The sequence below is a fragment of the Erpetoichthys calabaricus genome, chromosome 10 (genome assembly GCF_900747795.2).
Source record: "Erpetoichthys calabaricus chromosome 10, fErpCal1.3, whole genome shotgun sequence".
NCBI lineage: Eukaryota > Metazoa > Chordata > Cladistia > Polypteriformes > Polypteridae > Erpetoichthys > Erpetoichthys calabaricus.
This window is the reverse complement of record NC_041403.2, coordinates 12,234,702-12,257,364: the sequence shown is the minus strand read 5'-3', so window position 1 is coordinate 12,257,364 and position 22,663 is coordinate 12,234,702.

Genomic DNA, 22,663 nt, shown 5'->3' with positions numbered 1-22,663 from the left:
GTAGCTCACGTTATGCCTTCAGATAATCACACCTCATGGAAGTACGTAGATCAAAAAGAGCAGTGGACTCAGGAGAGACCCTTGTGGAACACCATATAGAATATCACGTGTCTTTGAAGTACAGTATAATCACCACAACTAACAAAGAATTTTCTACCTGTTAAGTAAGACTCAAACCAATTTAAGACACTGCCAGGGAGGCCCACCCATTGACTAAGGTGATCTATAAGAATTTCGTGATCAATGGTATCACATGCAGCTCTCAGTTCTAAGATGATGAGAACAGATACATAGCCTCTGTCTGCATTTACCAGCAAGTCATTTACTCTTTAACGAATGCAGTTTCTTTACTGTGATAATAATAATAATAATAACTGTTTACATTTTATATAGCGCTTTTCACACTACTCAGAGTGCTTCATTGAGTGGGGGACCACTTCTACTGCCATTAACACTTTGAGGACTGAATAGTTTTTCCAGTTTTCTGAAAAGCACACAAAGCAATGGTTTCACACAAAAATCAATATAAAGCGTCTTTTGCTGTTGTCGGCGCCCATTCAGCGAATCTGGCAGCAGCTCAATGTCCAGCAGGAATACGCAATGGGCCAGCTGCCTGCCTTTCTTCATGCAGCAGTAGCAGTCGTAGTGTGATGCAATCTGGTCTGTACCTCTTGTCATTGTAAGAGGCGGTCTTCCCAGGTGAACGTTGGCATAGGTGCATTAGCTACACCGACATGTTCAGCACCACGATCAGCTGACGCTGGCCCCTCACTTTCGTTTTCGATCTCCAGATCACTTACATGAAAATCCGACAACTCAAGAGTCTTACTCAGCGATATGATATGCCAAACGTTGTCCACCGAGTATTCTGCTTTGCGCATTTGCTTTTGGTCTTTTGCCAGATGTCGATGCCATTTGAAAGGTTTACGTTTGCTCTTTGCTACTCGGGCACGCACAGGAAATCTCGGTCAAATCAACAAAGCTAAATTTGAAGAGAGTCAGACTAAAACATAACGGCGAGTTTTGTCACAGTTTACAGCCGATTACCGTCCTCTACCGAAGAATTACGACAAAAGTCAAGATCCGCCATGAAAGACTTAATGTGTGGCATTACATTAATGCACCAGTACGCTCACCATATATTAGCTGTTAGCTGGTGAAGGCATGAGAGAGATAGCCAATTAGAGACAGGGGATGATTAGGCGGTCAGAATGATTAAGTCGTGCTGGGCAATTTAGTCTGGATGTCGATATTCACCCTACTCTTTACCAAGTCGGGACCTCGGTTTTATGTCTCATCTGAAGGATAGCACCATGTTTACAGCACACTGTCCCTGTCACTGCACTGGGGCATTGGGATCCACATTCAGACCACTGGGTTAGCACCCCCTGCTGGCCTCACCAACACTTCTTCCAGCAGTAACCCAAACTTTTCCTAGATGATCTCCCATCAAAGTACTTGCTGGGTCCATGCATGCTTGGCTTCAGGTGGATGACCTCTTCTGAAGTGCATGTGGTATGGATGCTGTGTGTCCTTCAGAGGTTCTTTATCACCAGACGTGAATGCTCTCTACTTCACATTCAGACTCTTTAGCTCGTGAGTAATCCAGGGCATGTTGTTTGGAAAGCAACGTAGTGTCTTTGAGGGTCCCACAGTGTTGACAAAGAAGTTAATACAGCCTTTGATGCAATGGCTGAGTCCATCAATATTATCCCCATTTTGCTAAAAAAAATCTTTAGAGACTTTTGTACTCAAACATCTGTTGTAAAAACATCTAAAAGCGGACTCACGCAAAAAATTGTCCATCTTGCTGCTGCTGGTTAAGCAGAGTGTTTCCTGCAGAGAACTGTCAATAGGACTTGAAGATGCACAGTGCTCAGGTGGTGTGATATTCCTGTGCCAAAGACATGTGTAGTTTGTTCTCCTACTAATTCCTGATAATCAGACTTTATGCACAGCACCATTTTGAATGGAGGACACTGCATCGCCTCTCCCTCTGTCTCCTGTGCAGACACAGGTGTGCAACTTTAGCTTTGTCAATGGCACTCGCTGGGGACAGAAGGGTTGTGTTTATTCTTCCTGGCAGTAAAGGCTCCCAATTAGTTCTTCAGGAATTTGTCTTTTGTGTCTATGACATTGAGATTGATCAGAGGATTATGCAAATGTGCATGACCGGACGTCTGCATGGGCTAACCTGGACTACAGAGGCCCAGAAATGGATCAAGAAGTATGACAAACACTTGTGTTTTGTTTTTCAAAGTAATACTCCTGACGCCAGCCTGGCCAATTGAGTTCTCTTTATCCTGTTTACAATTATCCATAAGCTAACATGCCCACCGCTAAGCAAATGAACAACATCATCCATGAGTATAAGCATCTCCGATTAAAGCAGGTACACACTGCGACCACTAGGGGGGAGTAACAAAGCCCCAAACCCTAGACACAACCTCACAGACACAAGTCCCGGATTGAATAAAAGGTTTATTGAGCATCAATACCTCAATAAAGGCTTCATTATAATGTTGCATAAAAGCACCAAACAATTCTTCTTGATTATCTCTTGTCTCTCATCTCCTGCAGTTCTCCCAGGCAAACTTTGTCCATCTTCCACCCAACTCTGACTCTCCTGGGTGAGATGGAGTGACTCTTTTACCTGAGATAACCTCTAGTGCTGGAGCATAGCCCACTGGAAACACAGTCAAACAGAAGTCCCCTGAAGTAGGGATCAGGAGTCCCAGCAGATTGCCCCGGCAGCCCCTACAGAGCCCAACAGGGCTGCCAAATGGGGCTACAGGTCCCAGCATGCCTTCCGGGGATCTGTGTGGGAATCCTAACCCAGTGTTTCTGCCATCTAGAGTTTCAGGGGAGACCATAACCATGTTTCATTTCTCTCTCCCCCCCTTTCATAATACTGGCCTCCCAGCCAGGTTACGTTTTTTTGATTTATATTAATAACGCAAACTCCAGCATGCACTGGGATGTTTTGTGACCGAGTGTGGTATGAGGACCTGCACCTCCAAATCTGAGGTTGTGGTTCTCGGTAGGAAAAATGGTGGACTGTCCTCTTCGAGTGGGCAGTGAGTTATTGCCTCAAGTGGAAGAGTTTAAATACCTTGGGGTCTTCTTCACGTGTGAGGGGGAAAAGGGATGGGGAGATCGATAGACAGATTGGGGTGTTGAGCACAGTTATGAGGTTGCTATACCGATCTGTAGTGGTGAGTCAGAAGGTGAAGCTCTTGATTTCAGTCAATCTACTTATGTTCATGAGCTTTGCAAATGATAATGGGTCTTTGAGCTTTTTAAAGGTTCCTAATATGTGCACAAACCAAAAATCTTTAATGTATGGCAGGTGGCCTAGCTGGATACTAACAGATCACAGAAAAGTAAACTCAGTCTGTGTTATTGTACGTTGTCACACACGAGCTTATGGACCCAACGAGCAATGCAAAACCGCAAGACAGGAGACTGCGACGATATACTAACTGATCTCTCTTAATTTTAACAGGAAAGACGAGAAAACAGCCCCTTGAATTCATCTCCAATTCCTTCACCAGATGTCCGGGTCGCTTCAGGGTTCCTTCACTTCCTCCAGTCCACCAGTGATGACGTCACCATCCCACAACCCTCAGCACACTGTTTCCCCATTTCCTTTTCCACAGCATAAATTGTCCGTGTTGCCGCTACTGTTCTGTCTGTTGCATGTCTTGCAAAACTGACCATAACTTTGAAATCCAAAAGCAAACTACAGTATATATTAATACAGTCGACCCTTGATATACGACCGGCCTGACATGTGAACAACTTGCTTTACGACCAGAATTTTTGTTTTGAATTCCGACCAACATCTTGCGTCACGACCCGAATGCGGTCACGTGTATCCGCTTGTGCGATTGTAAACAAACAGCCGAGAGCGTTTGTAAGCATCAATCAGAGCCCAGATACATGTGTTTGTGGACGTAATTTCGGTCAGTGCAGTGATTTATATAATTTATTTTGATAATTGCTAAGGAAGGAAGCAAAGGTAACAAAGGTAAAGAAAGCGATCACAATCGAAACGAAGAAGGAAATTGTGTGGAAATATGAGAGTGGCGTTCGTGTGACCGATCTCGCTAATATGTACAGCATGTCGAAATCCACCATCTCGACAATTTTACAAAGAAAAGATTTGTATAAGGATGCTCCTTCCAAACAATAACCATCTTCCATTTCATTCTCCTCCTCCTTCCTTCCTGCAAGCCAAAGATGTCAACTTAAATGGTGAGTACAGTATGAAATTGTTGTTTCTGGTAGGCTGGGCAATTTTTATAACTTTTTGGTTAGTACATTAGAAAAAGTATTGGTGTTTTTGGTAAATTATACACATTATACAACCCTTTTCTATTAAAAAAAGTTAATTAAGTGTTGCTGTGGGAGGTTCGGAACACATTAAGGACATTTCCAATATTTCTTATGGGAAAAATTGTCTTGACTTACAACCAACTTGAGTTACAACCAGCCCTCGCGAACGAGTTGAGTTCGTAAGTCAAGGGTCCACTGTACTGGTTTAGTGTTTTTTACAACACACACAGATCTAAATAAAGATTCCTTCTGGAACCTTCATGGGGATAGTTCTTCTGGGAATCAAAAACTGTTCTCCTATGACGTCGCTCTGAAGAACTACTTTGGCAGCTTTCATTTTTAAGTGCTGTGATAGACAGCACCCATGGGCTGGTACCCAGTTCAGGATGGAGGCTGGCTAATTGTCTTCTTCTTATGACTCCAAGCTCCCTACAGAACATGAGGCCATGTCAATCTGCCTCCATCTTCTTCTATCATTAGCAGCATGTTGTGCTTTGAACCATGAGAGGTGTACTTCTTTTTGTTCAGCTTCCAGTCCTTCTCCAAGTTGTTTTTGGCCTTCCTTTTCCCTGGTGGTGTCCAACAATGTTCTGGTCCATCCAGAGGACATGTCAAAGCTATTTCATTCCACAGCGCTTGATCTCCATCACCAGACTTTGCGAGCTGGCCGTCTTATAAAACTTAACATTTGAGATCTTCTCTGATGCAGTTAGTATGGACTGGTCCATTACCAGGAGGTTGGCAGAAGATGCCAACAATATAAAGAGTATGCTGCCATCCCTGCTGGGATTGAACAGGGGACTGTTATCTGGCTGTTCTAACCCAAGGACAGACCCCTGAGGGACTCCACAGATGTTCTCCTCTTATCAGAACTCTTTGTCTTCTGTCAGTTAACCAACTCGAGAAGCAGTTCAAGTCCCGTGAATTACCCGAAATGGCACAAAGGGAAGCAGCAAAGTGCGAGAGGATAAAAAAAAAAGTTTGGATTTCCAAAAACTGAAAAATAATTATCATTTTCAGTGCTATAAAAAAAGGTCCTATCCAAGGAACAAATAACAGGTTACCATCGTACAGCTCTTCTGCAGCACATTCATTTTCAGCCTGGTTAACACGTGGTCATCAATCAAAATGCAGCACACTCTCAGGGAAGCTGATAAACGAAATGCAAAACATTTGCTTTGCTTCAAGATATGACGTGAAGTCAGTCAGTCAGTCATTATCTAACCCACTATATCCTAACACAGGGTCACAGGGGTCTGCTGGAGCCAATCCCAGCCAACACAGGGAGCAAGGCAGGAACAAAACCCGGGTAGGGCGCCAGCCCACATGCACACAGCATAATTTTAGGATCACTAATACACATAACCTGCATGTCTTTGGACTGTGGGAAGAAACCGGAGCACCCGGAGAAAACCCATGCAGACACAGGGAGAACATTCAAACTCCACACAGGGAGGACCCGGGAAGCGAACCCAGGTCACCTTACTGCGAAACAGCACCCCTACCACTGCGCCACCGTGCCACCCTAAAAGTTACAGTGCTATTTACTAATTCATATCAAATAACAGGAAACAAACCCCAGGCAAGGTGCCAATCCACAACAGGGCACACACACGACAATTTAAGATCGCCAATGCACCTAACCTTCATGTGTTTGGACTGAGGGAGGAAACCCACGCAGACACTGGGAGAACATGCAAACTCCACACATGGAGGACCCGGGAAGCGAACCCAGGTCTCCTTACTGCAAGGCAGCAGCGCTACGACTGTGCCACCGTGCCGCCCTAACAGTTACAGTGCTATTTACTAATTCATATCAAATAATAGGAAACAAACCCGGGCAGGGCACCAATCCACCACACGGCACACACACATACCCACACACCAAGCACACACTAGGGACAATTAAGCATCACCAATGCACCTAACCTTCATGTGTTTGGACTGTGGGAGGAAACCCACGCAGACACGAAGAGAACATGCAAACTCCACACATGGAGGACCCGGGAAGCGAACCCAGCTCTCCTTACTGCCGTGACGTGAAGTACATTTTAAACTGAAATGAAAATTGTGTCCCGTAGGAAGAAGCAATCAAACATTTGGTTGATATGTTTTTTAATATTGATATGAGAAACATGCATCAAGGTTTAGTGCTGTGGAAGAAAAATAAATCTTGTCCTCAACTAGGACCTCGTTGAGTCAGAAACCAGACAGGAGGAAGCTTGTTCATGAGTCTTTAATTTCTCTTCATGAAGACGGAGCTGTGACGATGCGTTTCCTGCTCCATGCACCCACTTCCAGCTTTGGGAGCCCTTGAACCCAACACCGTCGGTAATGTAACTGGATGAACTGGTCTGATGGGGACAAATCAAACTGAGCAAGGGGATGGTGCAAAGGGTATGTAAGTGCTTTTATTAAAAACAAACAAAAGCAAAACAGTGTCCATAGTGCAGTGCTTCACAAAGTTAATAAATAAGTAATCCGTAAAAAACAGGGTGATAAAAGTGGAGGGTAAAAAATCCAAAATAAATAAATCCTTTAAAACGAGGTTAAAAACAACAGGCTCGAAACAGTCCCTTTTTAACAACCCGGTGCCTTCTTCTTTCTAACTTTTACAACAGGGGAGTCGCCCTGCCTGCAGCTGTAGTTGATCTTCACCTGGTCCGGTAGCCCTCTATCCCCTGGCTATGTACTGCTCCCTCCGGACCAAGACTCGGGTTCCCCAGCGACCAGGGCGCTCACACTGGGGCTCACACTCCCAAGCCTCCCTGACTTCCGATGTCTTCCGTGGTCTTAAGTGGCGACACTATGACACTGCATCTCCTGAGATCGCTCAGCTCGAGTGACCGCTTCTTTCAGCCCCCGAGTGTCGGCCAAAAACTCCTTCTGGGCTCTCCTCCCAGCTGCCTGCATCTACCAGCGAGCCTGCTGAGTCTTGCTCGCTCCTACACCTGCTCTCTGCGCCTCCTGCCTTCTTCTTCTTCTTTTTCTTCTTCTTCTAACCTTCGCTCTGTGCTATTTGATCTCCCCCTCGCCACTCGTAGTTCTCCTATTTATGATGGGGACATGGCACAGGTGTGGCAGTCAGCAGCTCCCGGCATCAATTACGGACACAGGCGATCAGTGCGGAAACGCTCATGCCCGCATCACACCCGGGAACCATTCTGGCCACACTACCATGTCCCCTTCCTTATGCCGCGAGTGCAGCAATTATTTATTTATTTAAAAAACTGACTACAGTAATCCCTCCTCCATCGTGGGGGTTGCGTTCCAGAGCCACCCGCGAAATAAGAAAATCCGCGAAGTAGAAACCATGTTTATATGGTTATTTTTATATATTTTAAGCCCTTATAAACTCTCCCACACTATTATAAACATTTCACGCACAATTATACAGCATAAACCCTTTGTATTCTCTTAGATATTAGGTAAGATCGTTGAAATTATGTATGTAAACACACTGTTTATATACAGTAAAACCTAAATATTATTTTAAAGATATCGAGCGTCTCCGATATCACATATGTTACAGCCATTACGACAGACAGGCCACCAGCAATAAATACGTACAATGCAAGAAAAATTGTATACAGTAAAATGTGTGTACAGTGACGCTAAACTATGTACATGTAATAAGTACTGTACGTAAATAATTAATTATGGTTACTCACCAACAATGGCACGACGACTTGTCCGATAACGATGAGTTTAATTTTACTGCACAACAAAGGATAGCGTTACAGCTCTTCTAAAGGAGCCTCTTCAGGCGACTGTTTAGCACCGCCGTTGTTCTTCTTCCATCACTCTTCAATCCAAATCCCTAAAGCAGATTCCATCCAGACTACTGCCTTATCACGTCCACTTGCAACTCGTTTTGCGCCCTGGTTAAAGGACACTGTGGCCGTAGATCTTATATGCTTTTCCTCCTTTTTAAATAAAAAGAATCGTGGACTCATTTATGCTGTAATGGTGTCCTGCAGCGGTGTAGCTGTTTCCTTCCTTCAGCATATCCAAAACTTTTACCTTTTCTGCAATCATTTACATCTTCTGTTGGCGCTTGGGCACGTTAATGCTGAATGAATGAGATTAGACTTCCTGGTTAATGCAGCACTCCGTCGCTGAGCCAATCAGCAGCACACAGGAACTTAACCACGTGCTCTGATTGGGTAGCTTCTCAGCCATCCGCCAATAGCGTCCCTTGTTTGAATTCAAATGCATCCCTTGTTTGAATTCAAATGGGCAAATCAACTGAGGAAGCACACGTACTGTAGACCGCAGACATCCGCGAAGCAGTGAAAAATCCGCGATATATATTCACATATGCTTACATTTAAAATCCGCGATGGAGTGAAGCCGCGGAAGACGAAGCACGATATAGCGAGGGATCACTGTATTCGTTTAGAGCAGCGGACCCACTATACCCCAGGAGCAACCTGTTATAGTTGTCTTCTAAGGGATAATTCCTCAAACAGAGGTGTCAAGAAAATGGTTACAGAGTAAAGACAGAGACTCAAGTTATAGTCAAGTCAAGTTGGGGAGTATGCACTGGTACAGTACGTTGCCACACCCACTACATGACGAAACAGCTCGAGAAACAGTCCCACCCTCCAGAAATGACCCTCTATCTGCCGCAGCCAGGTGTTACGTGTGCGACCCCTTGGCCTGGTCCAGCCACTCAGGTCCCCAACAAAGAGGATCTTACGAGCCGGATCACCCTCGGGGAAATGCGCCACATGGCCGTAGTGCCATAACTGATGCTCCCTCACAATGCAGGTAATGTGTCTCATTCGGGACTCCATGAGCAACACAAAGTCAAACCAACGGTACCCAAGGATTTTCCGGAGAGACACACATGAAGGAGTCCAGTCTTCATCTCAGGTCACTGGATAGTGCCCACGTCTCGCAACTATATAGCAAGACAGGAAGCATCAGGACTGTAAAGACTTGGACCTTCATCCGTTTGCATAGATATCGAGAGCACCACACACCTCTTTCCAACGACCTCATGACCCCCCCATGCTCTCCCAATCCATCTATTGACTTCATAGGAAGAGTCACCAGAGACATGAATGTCACTGCCAAGGTAACTCGACAAGTTATAGACATTGAAAAAATGCTGACATGTCACCTGACTTACTCTGATTGGTCTGTTCGCTAGCACCAGCTGTCTCTGACTTCTGATTGGTTCATTGGCTTACACTCCCAAATAAACATATTTCAGTATACGTTTCATTCCTACTACATTCTTGTCCTTCAATATCTCTTAAGTTCAGCTCTTATTCTTTTATGGAAAACTGTGAATGTGACAAAGTGGCAAATCTTCATGGATACACTAAAGAACATGACCTCAGCCAGATACTTGAACCATCTCCTGCAACATTCTGTTTTGATTACTTGACTCTACCATTTCAGCAGTCTCTTCATGCTATTTCTAAGACAAATACACTGTATTTCTTTTTAATGAGTTCTTCATACCACTCCACTTTATACACAATAGATATGTTACCCCTAAATAACTATATTACTTCTTGATTGTTCTCCCTCTTTCCTGTTATTCTCTCAAAATGCACTGTGTCCTATGCATTGTATTGCAATGTAGTTAACACGATTGATTGCACCGAATTGTAGCACAAATCATCTTCCATACCTAAGAGGGTTCAACAGATGAAGAAAACCTGAACTAAGCTGTGCTATTGTGTGCGCTGAGAGTCCTTTAAAATCAGGAACTCATTTGTTTTTCACAAATCTGTTCTCATCTATTCATGGCACTTGTTACAGATCTAAATAAATAAGGTTCTTTCTGGAACCTTCTGGTGGATAGTTCTTGTAGGTACCGTGTGGGGATCACCCTGAAGAACCATTTTGGCACCTTTATTTTAACAGTGTCCATCCATCCATCCATCCATCCATCCATCCATCCATCCATCCATCCATCCATCCATCCATCCATCCATCCATCCATCCATCCATCACCACATGTCAGCTGCACGTTTAGAATGATAAAACAGAGGCACCAACATGTGGAGACACAGGGAGAGCATTGAAACTTCATAAAATGAATTAATTAAGCACGCTGACCCATGAGGCCAACCACTGCCTGCTTTAAGACTTCTTTTCTTTTCAGAAAAGGCGGACATTTTATTGGTCCCCAATAAATATTTCTTTCATTTTTCATTGAAAGCCCTTTTAATATACTATTTTTGCCAAGGAATTCAAGCTATTTTATAAAAGGTGCTTTAATACACATGCTTTACTCAACTGAAAAGAATGTAGAGCTATATTTGTCAATGCAGGATATTTTTTCCCAATCTATCTATCTATCTATCTATCTATCTATCTATCTATCTATCTATCTATCTATCTATCTATCTATCTATCTATCTATCTATCTATCTATCTATCTATCTATCTATCTCTCTCTTATATAGTGCCTTTACTATCATATCTATCTATCTATCTATCTATCTATCTATCTATCTATCTATCTATCTATCTATCTATCTATCTATCTATCTATCATATAGTGACTTTCACATCTATCTATCTATCTATCTATCTATCTATCTATCTATCTATCTATCTATCTATCTATCTATCTATCTATCTATCTATCTATCTATCTATCTATCTATCTATCTATCATATAGTGACTTTCACATCTTTCACATCTATCTATCTATCTATCTATCTATCTATCTATCTATCTATCTATCTATCTATCTATCTATCTATCTATCTATCTATCTATCTATCTATCTATCTATCTCTCTCTTATATAGTGCCTTTACTATCATATCTATCTATCTATCTATCTATCTATCTATCTATCTATATGATCCAACATGTGTCTGTCTGTTCACTTTTTACAAGAGAACTACTTAACGGATTTAGATTGGGTTTTTTTTCACATCTGTCATGTGCTCAGGGTGAAACTGCTGTCATGGAGTCTGTTTGTGACAGTGTGGTCAGAAACATGCACAGCAGTATCTAGTTGGAGGTCATTTTGCAGCAGATACCGATCCTGCTTCTGGGCTGATGCCCTTCTATGGTTCTGTCCAGCTCTCCTCATGTGACGGCCCATCTCCTGGTATCTTCTCCATGCTTATGAGACCGTGCTGGGAGATATAGCAACGATATGTATAGATGTTCCATTGTTCCATTCTGGATGAGCTGGACTACCTATGCAACCTGAATCGGCTGTGAATACCGCCTCATGCTACCGGTAGTGACAAGGACACTAAAAACACACAAAAACTAGAGAGGAATGAGTCCTGAAGGAGAAGGAGAGAACTGTGGCCACCATTCCCTTTTTGGGGATTGTCTTGCTGTTGCCTTTCCAGTGCACCTGTTGTCACTTTCATTTTTACCAAAGCAGGTGAAGTTGATTCACAGTTGCTTCTGCTTTCTGACTGGACAGATTGATATCCCTGAAGTTTCATTGACTTGGTCTTAGACTGGGATGATCAAACCTGCTTTTAGGACAAACTAGTTTAGACTCGGCCAAGCTAGTTTGTCTGAAGCGTGATACGATGAATGGGCTTGGCATAGAAAAGTGTGATTGCAGGCCAAACTAGTTTAGACTACGACAAATCAATTTGTCCTAAGAGCTCTACATTGATTTCAGGATAATCTAGTTCAGACCAGGTTCATCCTGTCTGCTTCGGCAAATTGGTTTGGCCTAGACTAGTTTGTCTTACAATCGTGTTTGACCTGTAACATATATTTTTATAACTAGGGGTCTTCGCCCCCTGCTCGCTTCACTTGCCAACCCCTTCCCCCCCAAACCCTCCCCCCTTCTGCCAAGCGCTACGCTTGAAGAAAACCTGCTGCTATCTGCCAGAAGGTTCACCTCTCAACATGACAACGAACCCAAAACTCACAGCAAAATTAGCTACACTGTGTTTGAAAGAGGAAAAAGTGAATGTCCTTGTGTGGCCTGGTCAGAGCCCAGACTTAAACCCTATTGAAAAATCTGTGGAATGATTTGAAGTTTGTAGCCCACCAATGGTCACCAACCAATCTGACTGAGCTTGAACAGTTATTTAAAGACGAGTGGGCAAATATTGCTGATTCTAGATGTGCAAAGTTAGTACAGAAGAATCCCAAGAGACTCAAGGCTGGAATGAAAGCAGAAAGGGTCTCCACAAAATACTGACATGGGGTGAGGGGGTGATCCTTTAATCAATTCTAACTTTATCAGTTTTTATTTATTGCTGTTTTTTCTGAACTGTTGCTTATATACTGTATATATATATATATACAGTACTGTGCAAAAGTTTTAGGCAGGTGTGAAAAAATACTGTAAACAAAGAATGCTTTCAGAAATATAAATAATGATTGTTTATTGTTATCAATTTACAAAATGCAAAGTGAGCGAACAAAAGAAGAATCTAAATCAAATCAATACTTGGTGTTACTACCTTTTGCCTTCAAACCAGCATCAATTCTTATAGGTCCACTTGCACAAAGTCAGGGATTTTGTAGGATTCTAGTCAGGTGTCTGATCAACCAATTCTACCAAACAGGTGCTAATGATCATCAATGTCACACGTAGGTTGAAACACAGTCCATCCATCCATCTATTGTCTCCTGCTTATCCGAGGTCGGGTCGCAGGGGTAGCAGCTTGAGCAGAGATGCCCAGACTTCCCTCTCCCCGGCCACTTCTTCTAGCTCTTCCGGGAGAATCCCAAGGCGTTCCCAGGCCAGTCGAGAGACATAGTCCCTCCAACGTGTCCTGGGTCTTCCCCAGGGCCTCCTCCCGGTTAGACGTGCCCAGAACACCTCACCAGGGAGGCGTCCAGGAGGCATCCTGATCGGATGCCCGAGCCACCTCATCTGACTCCTCTCGATGCGGAGGAGCAGCGGCTCTACTCTGAGCCCCTCCCGGATGACTGAGCTTCTCACCCTATCTTTAAGGGAAAGCCCAGACACCCTGCGGAGGAAACTCATTTCAGCCGCTTGTATTCGCGATCTCGTTCTTTCGGTCACTACCCATAGCTCATGACCATAGGTGAGGGTAGGAACATAGATCGACTGGTAAATTGAGAGCTTCACCTTGCGGCTCAGCTCCTTTTTCACCACGACAGACCGATGCAGCACCCGCATTACTGCGGATGCCGCACCGATCCGCCTGTCGATCTCACTCTCCATTCTTCCCTCACTCGTGAACAAGACCCTGAGATACTTGAACTCCTCCACTTGGGGCAGGATCTCGCTACCAACCCTGAGAGGGCACTCCACCCTTTTCCGGCTGAGGACCATGGTCTCGGATTTGGAGGTGCTGATTCTCATCCCAGCCGCTTCACATTCGGCTGCGAACTGATCCAGAGAGAGCTGAAGATCACGGCCTGATGAAGCAAACAGGACAACATCATCTGCAAAAAGCAGTGACCCAATCCTGAGCCCACCAAACCGGACCCCCTCAACGCCCTGGCTGCGCCTAGAAATTCTGTCCATAAAAGTTATGAACAGAATCGGTGACAAAGGGCAACCCTGGCGGAGTCCAACTCTCACTGGAAACGGGTTCGACTTACTGCCGGCAATGCGGACCAAGCTCTGGTACCGATCGTACAGGGACCGAACAGCCCTTATCAGGGGGGCCGGTACCCCATACTCTCGGAGTACCCCCCACAGGATTCCCCGAGGGACACGGTCGAATGCCTTTTCCAAGTCCACAAAACACTTGTAGACTGGTTGGGCAAACTCCCATGCACCCTCCAGGACGCTGGTCCACTGTTCTGCGACCAGGACGAAAACCACACTGTTCCTCCTGAATCCGAGGCTTGACTATCTGACGGACCCTCCTCTCCAGGACCCTGAATAGACTTTTCCACGGAGGCTGAGGAGTGTGATCCCTCTGTAGTTGGAACACACCCTCCGGCCCCCCTTCTTAAAGAGGGGGACTGCCACCCCGGTCTGCCAATCCAGAGGATTGAAACACAGTCATTAACTGAAACAGAAACAGCTGTGTAGGAGGCTTACAACTGGGTGAAGAACAGCCAAACTCTGCTACCAAGGTGAGGTTGTGGAAGACAGTTTCATGTCATGGCAAGATTGAGCACAGCAACAAGACACAAGGTAGTTCTACTGTATCAGCAAGGTCTCTCCCAGACAAAGATTTCAAAGCAGACTGGGGTTTCAAGATGTGCTGTTCAAGCTCTTTTGAAGAAGCACAAAGAAACGGGAAACGTTGAGGATCGTAGACGCAGTGGTCGGCCAAGGAAACTTAGTGCAGCAGATGAAAGACACATCAAGCTTATTACCCTTCGAAATCAGAAGATGTCCAGCAGTGCCATCAGCTCAGAACTGGCAGAAACCAGTGGGACCCAGGTACACCCATCTACTGTCTGGAGAAGTCTGGCCAGAAGTGGTCTTCATGGAAGAGTTGCAGCCAAAAAGCCATACCTCCGACGTGGAAACAAGGCCAAGCGACTCAAGTATGCACGAAAACATAGGAACTGGGGTGCAGAAAAATGGCAGCAGGTGCTCTGGACTGATGAGTCAAAATTTGAAATATTTGGCTGTAGCAGAAGGCAGTTTGTTTGTTGAAGGGCTGGAGAGCGGTACAATAATGAGTGTCTGCAGGCAACAGTGAAGCATGGTGGAGGTTCCTTGAACGTTTCGGGCTGCATTTCTGGAAATGGAGTTGGAGATTGGGTCAGGATTAATGGTGTTCTCAATGCTGAGAAATACAGGCAGATACTTATCCATCATGCAATACCATCAGGGAGGCGTATGATTGGCCCCAAATTTATTCTGCAGCAGGACAACGACCCCAAACACAGCCAAAGTCATTAAGAACTATCTTCAGCGTAAAGAAGAACAAGAAGTCCTGGAAGTGATGGTATGGCCCCCACAGAGCCCTGATCTCAACATCATCGAGTGTGTCTGGGATTACATGAAGAGACACAAGGATGTGAGGAAGCCTACATCCACAGAAGATCTGGGGTTAGTTCCCCAAGATGTTTGGAACAACCTACCAGCCAAGTTCCTTCAAAAACTGTGTGCAAGTGTACCTAGAAGAATTGATGCTGTTTTGAAGGCAAAGGGTGGTCACACCAAATATTGATTTGATTTAGATTTCTCTTTTGTTCATTCACTGCATTTTGTTAATTGATGAAAATAAATGATTAACACTTCCATTTTTGAAAGCATTCTTTGTTTACGGCATTTTTTCACACCTGCCTAAAACTTTTGCACAGTAATGTATATAATATGTATGTTAATGTGTGTGTGTGCCCAAAGGGGACTGGGCGGTCTCGTGGCCTGGAACCCCTACAGATTTTATTTTTTTCTCCAGCCTTCTGGAGTTTTTTTTTGTTTTTTCTGTCCACCCTGGCCATCGGACCTTACTCCTTTCTATGTTAACTAATGTTGTCTTATTTTAATTTCTTATTTGTCTTTTATTCTTCTTTTCTTCATTATGTAAAGCACTTTGAGCTACTTTTTGTATGAAAATGTGCTATATAAATAAATGTTGTTGTTGTTGTTGTTGTTGTGTGTGTGTGTGTGTATATATATATATATATATATATATAATAAATAAAATATAGTAGAAATATATATATGTGTGTGTATGTGTATATATAACTAAATTCTTTCTTAACCAAGACTGTCACAAAGGGCTTTGCAAAGCAATTAAAATGACAGCACGGTCGTCTAAGATGTCATAAAACGTGAGAGGTTACACTCGAGAGATGGCCGTGTATTAAGTTGCACAGCGCATTAGTCCCAATTAGACTTTCGCCATGGCAAGGTTTGTTCAAAGCCTTCTAAAAGCATTGCCATTTAAAAGGGAATGTGAAAATGATGGTGTAACTCACAGTATTTAGCTCGAGTGTTTACTTCGGTGATATTATAAGAAACGACATTTTGTGGCCTACCTTTCAAACGGCCAGCCTCAGCTTTCACATCCTTGTTTTTTAACAAAACAGCCCAAGGGATCTCAATTATTCCTTGTGCTCTGGAGCCGAAGCTTTCAGAAGGCCATGTTTTCATAATGGATTATAATTCTGATTACCTTTTGAACTTGATTATAGCATTGAATCGCAGTGTGATGGAGAGCTTTGAATAAGGAAATGATACCACAATTGAAGTGAGAAAATGTATTTGGCCTTGATCAAAACTTTTCTTTTATCAGCTTCTTGGCCATTGTATTGAAATCAGGATTCAAATAGCAGCCGACACGGTTACCAGCTCCCTTATGTTTAATAAAAAATCAGACCAAATGACTGCGGGTCTCTTATTTGGGGAGCCTGCAAACTGTTAAATAGGCCAGCGGGACAGGCCAGCCATCCACAGCCGAGTTCCACAGACTCGTCATCCGCATTCTCTATGCTAAAGCATTGTGGACTGAATTATCAGAAGTGATGGGTTCAAGGAGATCTGGAAGGCTGCCCAGTATTGGAGGCCAAAGGACATTAGGCTGGGTACTCTTGGGTGTTTTAAGTCATTTATACTGCTCTGTCCCTTGGAATGTCTGCAGGGTGCAGAGGCACACTCTTCATCTTCTTCTTCTTGTTTTGGCTACTTCCATTTAGGGGTCTCCACAGCAGTTCATCCATATCCAGGTATCCCTGCCTTCTACGTTATTTTCTGCCACACCGACTGCCATCATGTCATCCTTCACCACATCCATAAACCTTTTTCTTTGGCCTTCTTCTTTACCTCTTGCCTGGCAATTCCATCCTCAGCATTCATTTCCCAATGTACGTGCCCAAACCAACTCAATCGAGCTTCTCTCACATTGTCACCAAACTGTCGTACCTGTGCTGTCACTCTAACATACTCATTCCTAAACCTGTCTACCCTCAATGCTCCAAGTGAGAATCGTAGCATCTTCATCTCCATCAATTCCTTTCATTTCGTCAGTGCCACAGTCTCCAAACCATACAGCATACAAGGGGCAGTCAAAAAGTTCCTGAATTTGTGATATAGCGGGAGAGTGAGAGATGAGATTACGCACACATTGTTGCAGAGGGGAGCGCGGGACATCTGTAGACCAGTTACAACAGGTCTGGATTGGTTTTGGCGTATAGTATTGACTTAATTACCGTTTGAGTTAGAAGTGTCCGTAGACATTCGATGCAACAGCACAGTTTGAACAACGTGCTAACGTCAAGCTCATGTGCAAATTGGGGAAATCATATTCAGATACGCTAGCGGCACTGCACTTGCTACGTGCTGCGCTACCCTCCACAACAACGTGTGCGTAATCTCATCTCTCACTCTCTCGCTACAGTAATCCCTTGCTACTTTGCGGTTCACTTTTCGCGGATTCACGACTTCGCGGATTTTATATGTAAGCATATCTAAATATATAACGCAGATTTTTCGCTGCTTCGCGGGTTTCTGCGGACAATGGGTCTTTTTACTTCTGGTATAAGCTTCCTCAGTTGGTTTGCCCAGTTAATTTCATACAAGAGATGCTATTGGCGGATGGCTGAGAAGCTACCCAATCAGAGCACGCAGTTAAGTTCCTGTGTGCTGCTGATTGGCTCAGCGACGGAGTGCTGCATTAACCAGGAAGTCTCATCTCACTCATTCAGCATTAACGTGCTCTTGCTACTGCATTCAGGGGATTATCACCTTCATCGTCATCATTTTTACTGCGCAGCATATTCATCACCATCATCATGTCATATATAGCTACGTGTACTTCGCTATACAGTAAGTGTAAACTTATCTACCGATTTCATATTGCTTAGCAGTTGTCCCTGTTATTAATAGAGTAAAGGGTGGGTTGTAAACAATACAGGGAGGGTTTAAAAACGTCCAAATACACGTTAAATAATTAAATAAATATGGTGTCCCTAGGGCGGCACGGTGGCGCAGTGGGTAGCGCTGCTGCCTCGCAGTTGAGAGACCTGGGGACCTGGGTTCACTTCCCAGGTCTTCCCTGCGTGGAGTTTGCATGTTCTCCCCGTGTCTGCGTGGGTTTCCTCCGGGCACTCCGGTTTCCTCCCACAGTCCAAAGACATGCAGGTTAGGTGGATTGGCGATTCTAAATTGGCCCTAGTGTGTGCTTGGTGTGTGGGTGTGTTTGTGTGTGTCCTGCAGTGGGTTAGCACCCTGCCCAGAATTGGTTCCTGCCTTGTGCCCTGTGTTGGCTGGGATTGGCTCCAGCAGACCCCTGTGTTCGGATTCAACGGGTTGGAAAATGGATGGATGGATGGATGGTGTCCCTACTTCGCGGAAATTCAGTTATCGCGGTCGGCCTTGGAACCTATCTCCCGCGATAAGTGAGGGATTACTGTATATCACAATTCCGGGAACTTGTAGACGATCTCATTACCATTTTATAGACCTTCCCTTTCACTCTTGCAGATACTCTTCTATCTCAAATCACTCCCGCCACTCTTCACCACAGAGTCCCCCAGGCCTGTACCTCTCTGCTGCACTCTCTGTTGCTTTCGATTGTTGAACCCAAGTATTTAAATTCTTCTACCTTCACCACTCATGCTCCTTGCCGTCGCACCTTTCAACCATCTTTCCTCTCATTCACGCACATGAACTCTGCCTTCCTCCTAATGACTGTCATTCCCCTTCTCTCCAGTGCGTACCTCCACCTCGCTAGGTTCATCTCAACCTGAAGTCTATTGTCACTATCGACCACAATGTCATCCACGAACATCATAATCCACAGAGTCTCCTGTCTGACCTCCTCTGTCAACTTGTCCATCACCATTGAAAACAGGAAAGGGCTCAAAGCCGATCCTTGATGTAATCCCATTCTCAACTCATCATTTCTTGTCATTTCTACTGCATACCTCACCAGTCACACTGTCCTCATAAATGTCCTGCGCCATCCAGAGTTATTAATGTCCGGGAGCTCTTTGGGACCACTGCATGGATGGGATACAAAGAAACAATCCAGGAAATGGTGATCCCATTCCAGATAGAGTAATAAAGGGAGACAAAGGAGGGGCAGAGTCCACCTATTCGTTCTCCTGGCCATGAGGGTGTAAGGACTACACAGGAAGAAACAGTCATAGGGGATTGGTCAGCAACTGCAGTAGAATTAAAAAACAAAGAAAAATCTTCCAGCACCAGTTGACTCCATGATATCTTAATGGCCTCCGTCTTCTTCTTCTTCTTCTGTCGGCTGCTCCCGTTAGGGGTTGTTACAGCGGATCATCATTTTCCATATCTCTATGTCCTCTCCATCTTGCTCTGTCACACCCATCACCTGCATGTCCTCTCTCAGCACATCTATAAACCTTCTCTTAGGCCTTTCTCTTTTCCTCTTCCCTGGCAGCTCTCTTGTTAACATCATTATAAAGTAATTATTTAAGTATTTTTGCATCTCTTTTAGGGTCTTTTGATGCTATGAGGTTTAAAAAATTCAATTTCATCATCAGATATTTGATTCGGTGTTTCATTTGGATTTCCAGGTTTTATTTTATAAAAGGGGCTAGCCACCATATTGATAAGAATGCCTCCATTTTGTCTAACAGTTGCTAGGTGTTACTGCAGAGGTTGTTAGGGGGTGGAGCTTTGGAGTTTGAAAGGTCACGATTTAAATCAGCATTTCTCAATCCTCAGGATGTGACCCATTTTTAGGTTGGGTGCTGCCACCTGTGGGTCACTAGTTCCTATTCTTTATAACATTTGTGGGTTGCGCACTGAGACGGTCTAAGCGGTTGGCATTTTCCATGCGATACATTTCTGCTCCTAGCTACTCAATTCACCAATGTGGAACCCATTATACTCTAACACTCATCTTTGATACAACAAGTGGGTCCCCCCTACCCCCCCCCCCCCCCCCCCCCCCGCTTCCCAGCTTTGACCCAGAGGATTGTGAAAATTTCTAAACATCTAAAAGGTTGAGAAACATTGAGTTAGGTCACTTCCTCATCCAAGTCTGTGGAGAGAGATGCTGCCTTTTAATGTCAAATTTGGATGTCTAGAGTTTGCTATTGTGACTTTGTGCTACGAATTGAGACCCCAGGATTCATTTCTAGGTTTTGTACTTTTGGTCAAAATTTCTTTTGAGTTTTGACCATTTGTCAGTTTAAAATAACTTCCTCTTCCTTTTAAATCCTCCGTGCTCTCATCCAGAGCACAGTACTCGGTGACTTATGGGACATAGTTCTTGTAGACAGGGAACAAAACAAATCTCTAGTTAATAATTTTACTAGATTTTATTGATGTAAAAAATTCAGTATCAAACTAGATTTTATTTTTCCAAGCAAAAGTGCTTATTTATTTTTATGCCATGACAAAAAAAATCCTTCAACAAATATATTAGTAAAAGTCCTCACATTTGAGTTATCTTGACACATGCAGCACCTAAATCTTACTTCCTCCATGATCTGAGCTCACCTGGCTGATGTGCGCTGATTGGAATATACCACTTAACCCATAGGGGGATTTAGAACCTTCTTCTTCCTTTGGCTGCTCCCGTTAGGGGTCACCACAGCTGATCATCTTCTTCCATATCTTTCTGTCCTCTCCATCTTGTTCCGTTACACCCATCACCTGTATGTCCTCTCTCACCACATCCATAAACCTTCTCTTAGGGTGGCGTTTCTCAACCTATAAGTATTTGCGACCCGAGTTATCATAACAGTTTTAATCGCGCTGCCCTAACGTTTTTTTGAAACCAGCCCACTAATACCAATTTGTTCTTTTTAAATTAATGATATATCATAGATGCATATTTTATTATACCTACTTAACTTTTATCGACATTTATCTAACTTTATATTTATTTTTCTAGCATCAGAATGTAGTTTAAGTTAATTTGTTTTGGTTTCAATAGATATATTTTTCATATTTTCGATTCTTGTTTTCTTTTTTTCACATCTTCGCACCCCCCCCTTTTTGTTACTTTGTACCCCCCCTAGGGGGGCCCACCCCACAGTTTGAGAACCACTGTCATAGGCCTTCCTCTTCTCCCCTTGCCTGGCAGCTCTATCCTTAGAACCCTTCTCCCAAAATACCCAGCATCTCTCCTCTGCACATGTCCAAACCAACGCAATTTCGCCTCTCTCACTTTGTCTCCCAACTGTCCAACTTGAGCTGACCCTCTGATGTCTTCATTTCTAATCCTATCCATCCTCGTCACACTCAATGCAAATCTTAGCATCTTTAACTCTGCTACCTCCAGCTCTGTCTCCTGCTTAATGGTCAGTGCCACCGTCTCCAACCCATATAACACAGCTGGTCTCACTACCGTCCTGTAGACCTTCCCTTTCACTCTTGCTGATACCCGTCTGTCACAAATCACTCCTGATACTCTTCTCCACCCTGCCTGTACTCTCTTCTTCACTTCTCTTCCACAATCCCCATTACTCTGTTCTGTTGATCCCAATTATTTAAACTCCTCCACCTTTGCCAACTCTACTCCTTGTATCCTCACCATTCCACTGACCTCCCTCTCATTCACACACATGTATTCTGTCTTGTTCCTACTGACCTTCATTCCTCTCCTCTCTAGAGCAGATCTCCACCTCTCCAGGGTCTCTTCAACCTGCTCCCTACTCTCACTGCAGATCACAATGTCATCAGCAAACATCATAGTCCACGGGAACTCCTGTCTAATTTTGTCTGTCAACCTGTCCATCACCATTGCAAATAAGAATGGGCTCAGAGATGATCCCTGATGTAATCCCACCTCCACCTTGAATGCATCCGTCACTCCTACCGCAGACCTCACCACTGTCACACGTCCCTCGTACATATCCTGTACCACTCTCACATACTTCTCTGCCACTCCCGACTTCCTTATACAATGCCACAACTCCTCTCAGTCACCCTGTCATATACTTTGCTCCAAGTGCACAAAGACACAATGCAACTCCTTCTGGCCTTCTCTAAACTTCTCCATCAACATCCTCAGAGCAATCATCACATCTGTGGTGCTCTTTCTTGGCATTAAACCACACTGCTGCTCAGTTATCATCACATCACTTCTTAACCGAGCTTCCACTACTCTTTCCCATAACTTCAAACTGTGGCTCATCAATTTTATCCCCCTGTAGTTACTGCAGTCCTGCACATCTCCCTTATTCTTAAATATCGGCACCAGTACACTTCTTGTCCACTCCTCAGGCATCCTCTCACTTTCCAAGATTCCATTAAACGAGCTGGTTAAAAACTCCACTGCCATCTCTCCTAAACACCTCCATGCTTCTACGGGTATGTCATCTGAGGGGTTTTAGAGCCTAATTCAATTAAATACCCATTTTATATAAGTCTTACACCAAACAACTTAATTAAATCTGACAAAGTATGAGGTTCAAAAATCAGTTCAGGTATCTGCACAGTGAAAACAGCTGAGATATACTTTGTTTTATTTTTAACATTCTTAACTTCCAAATA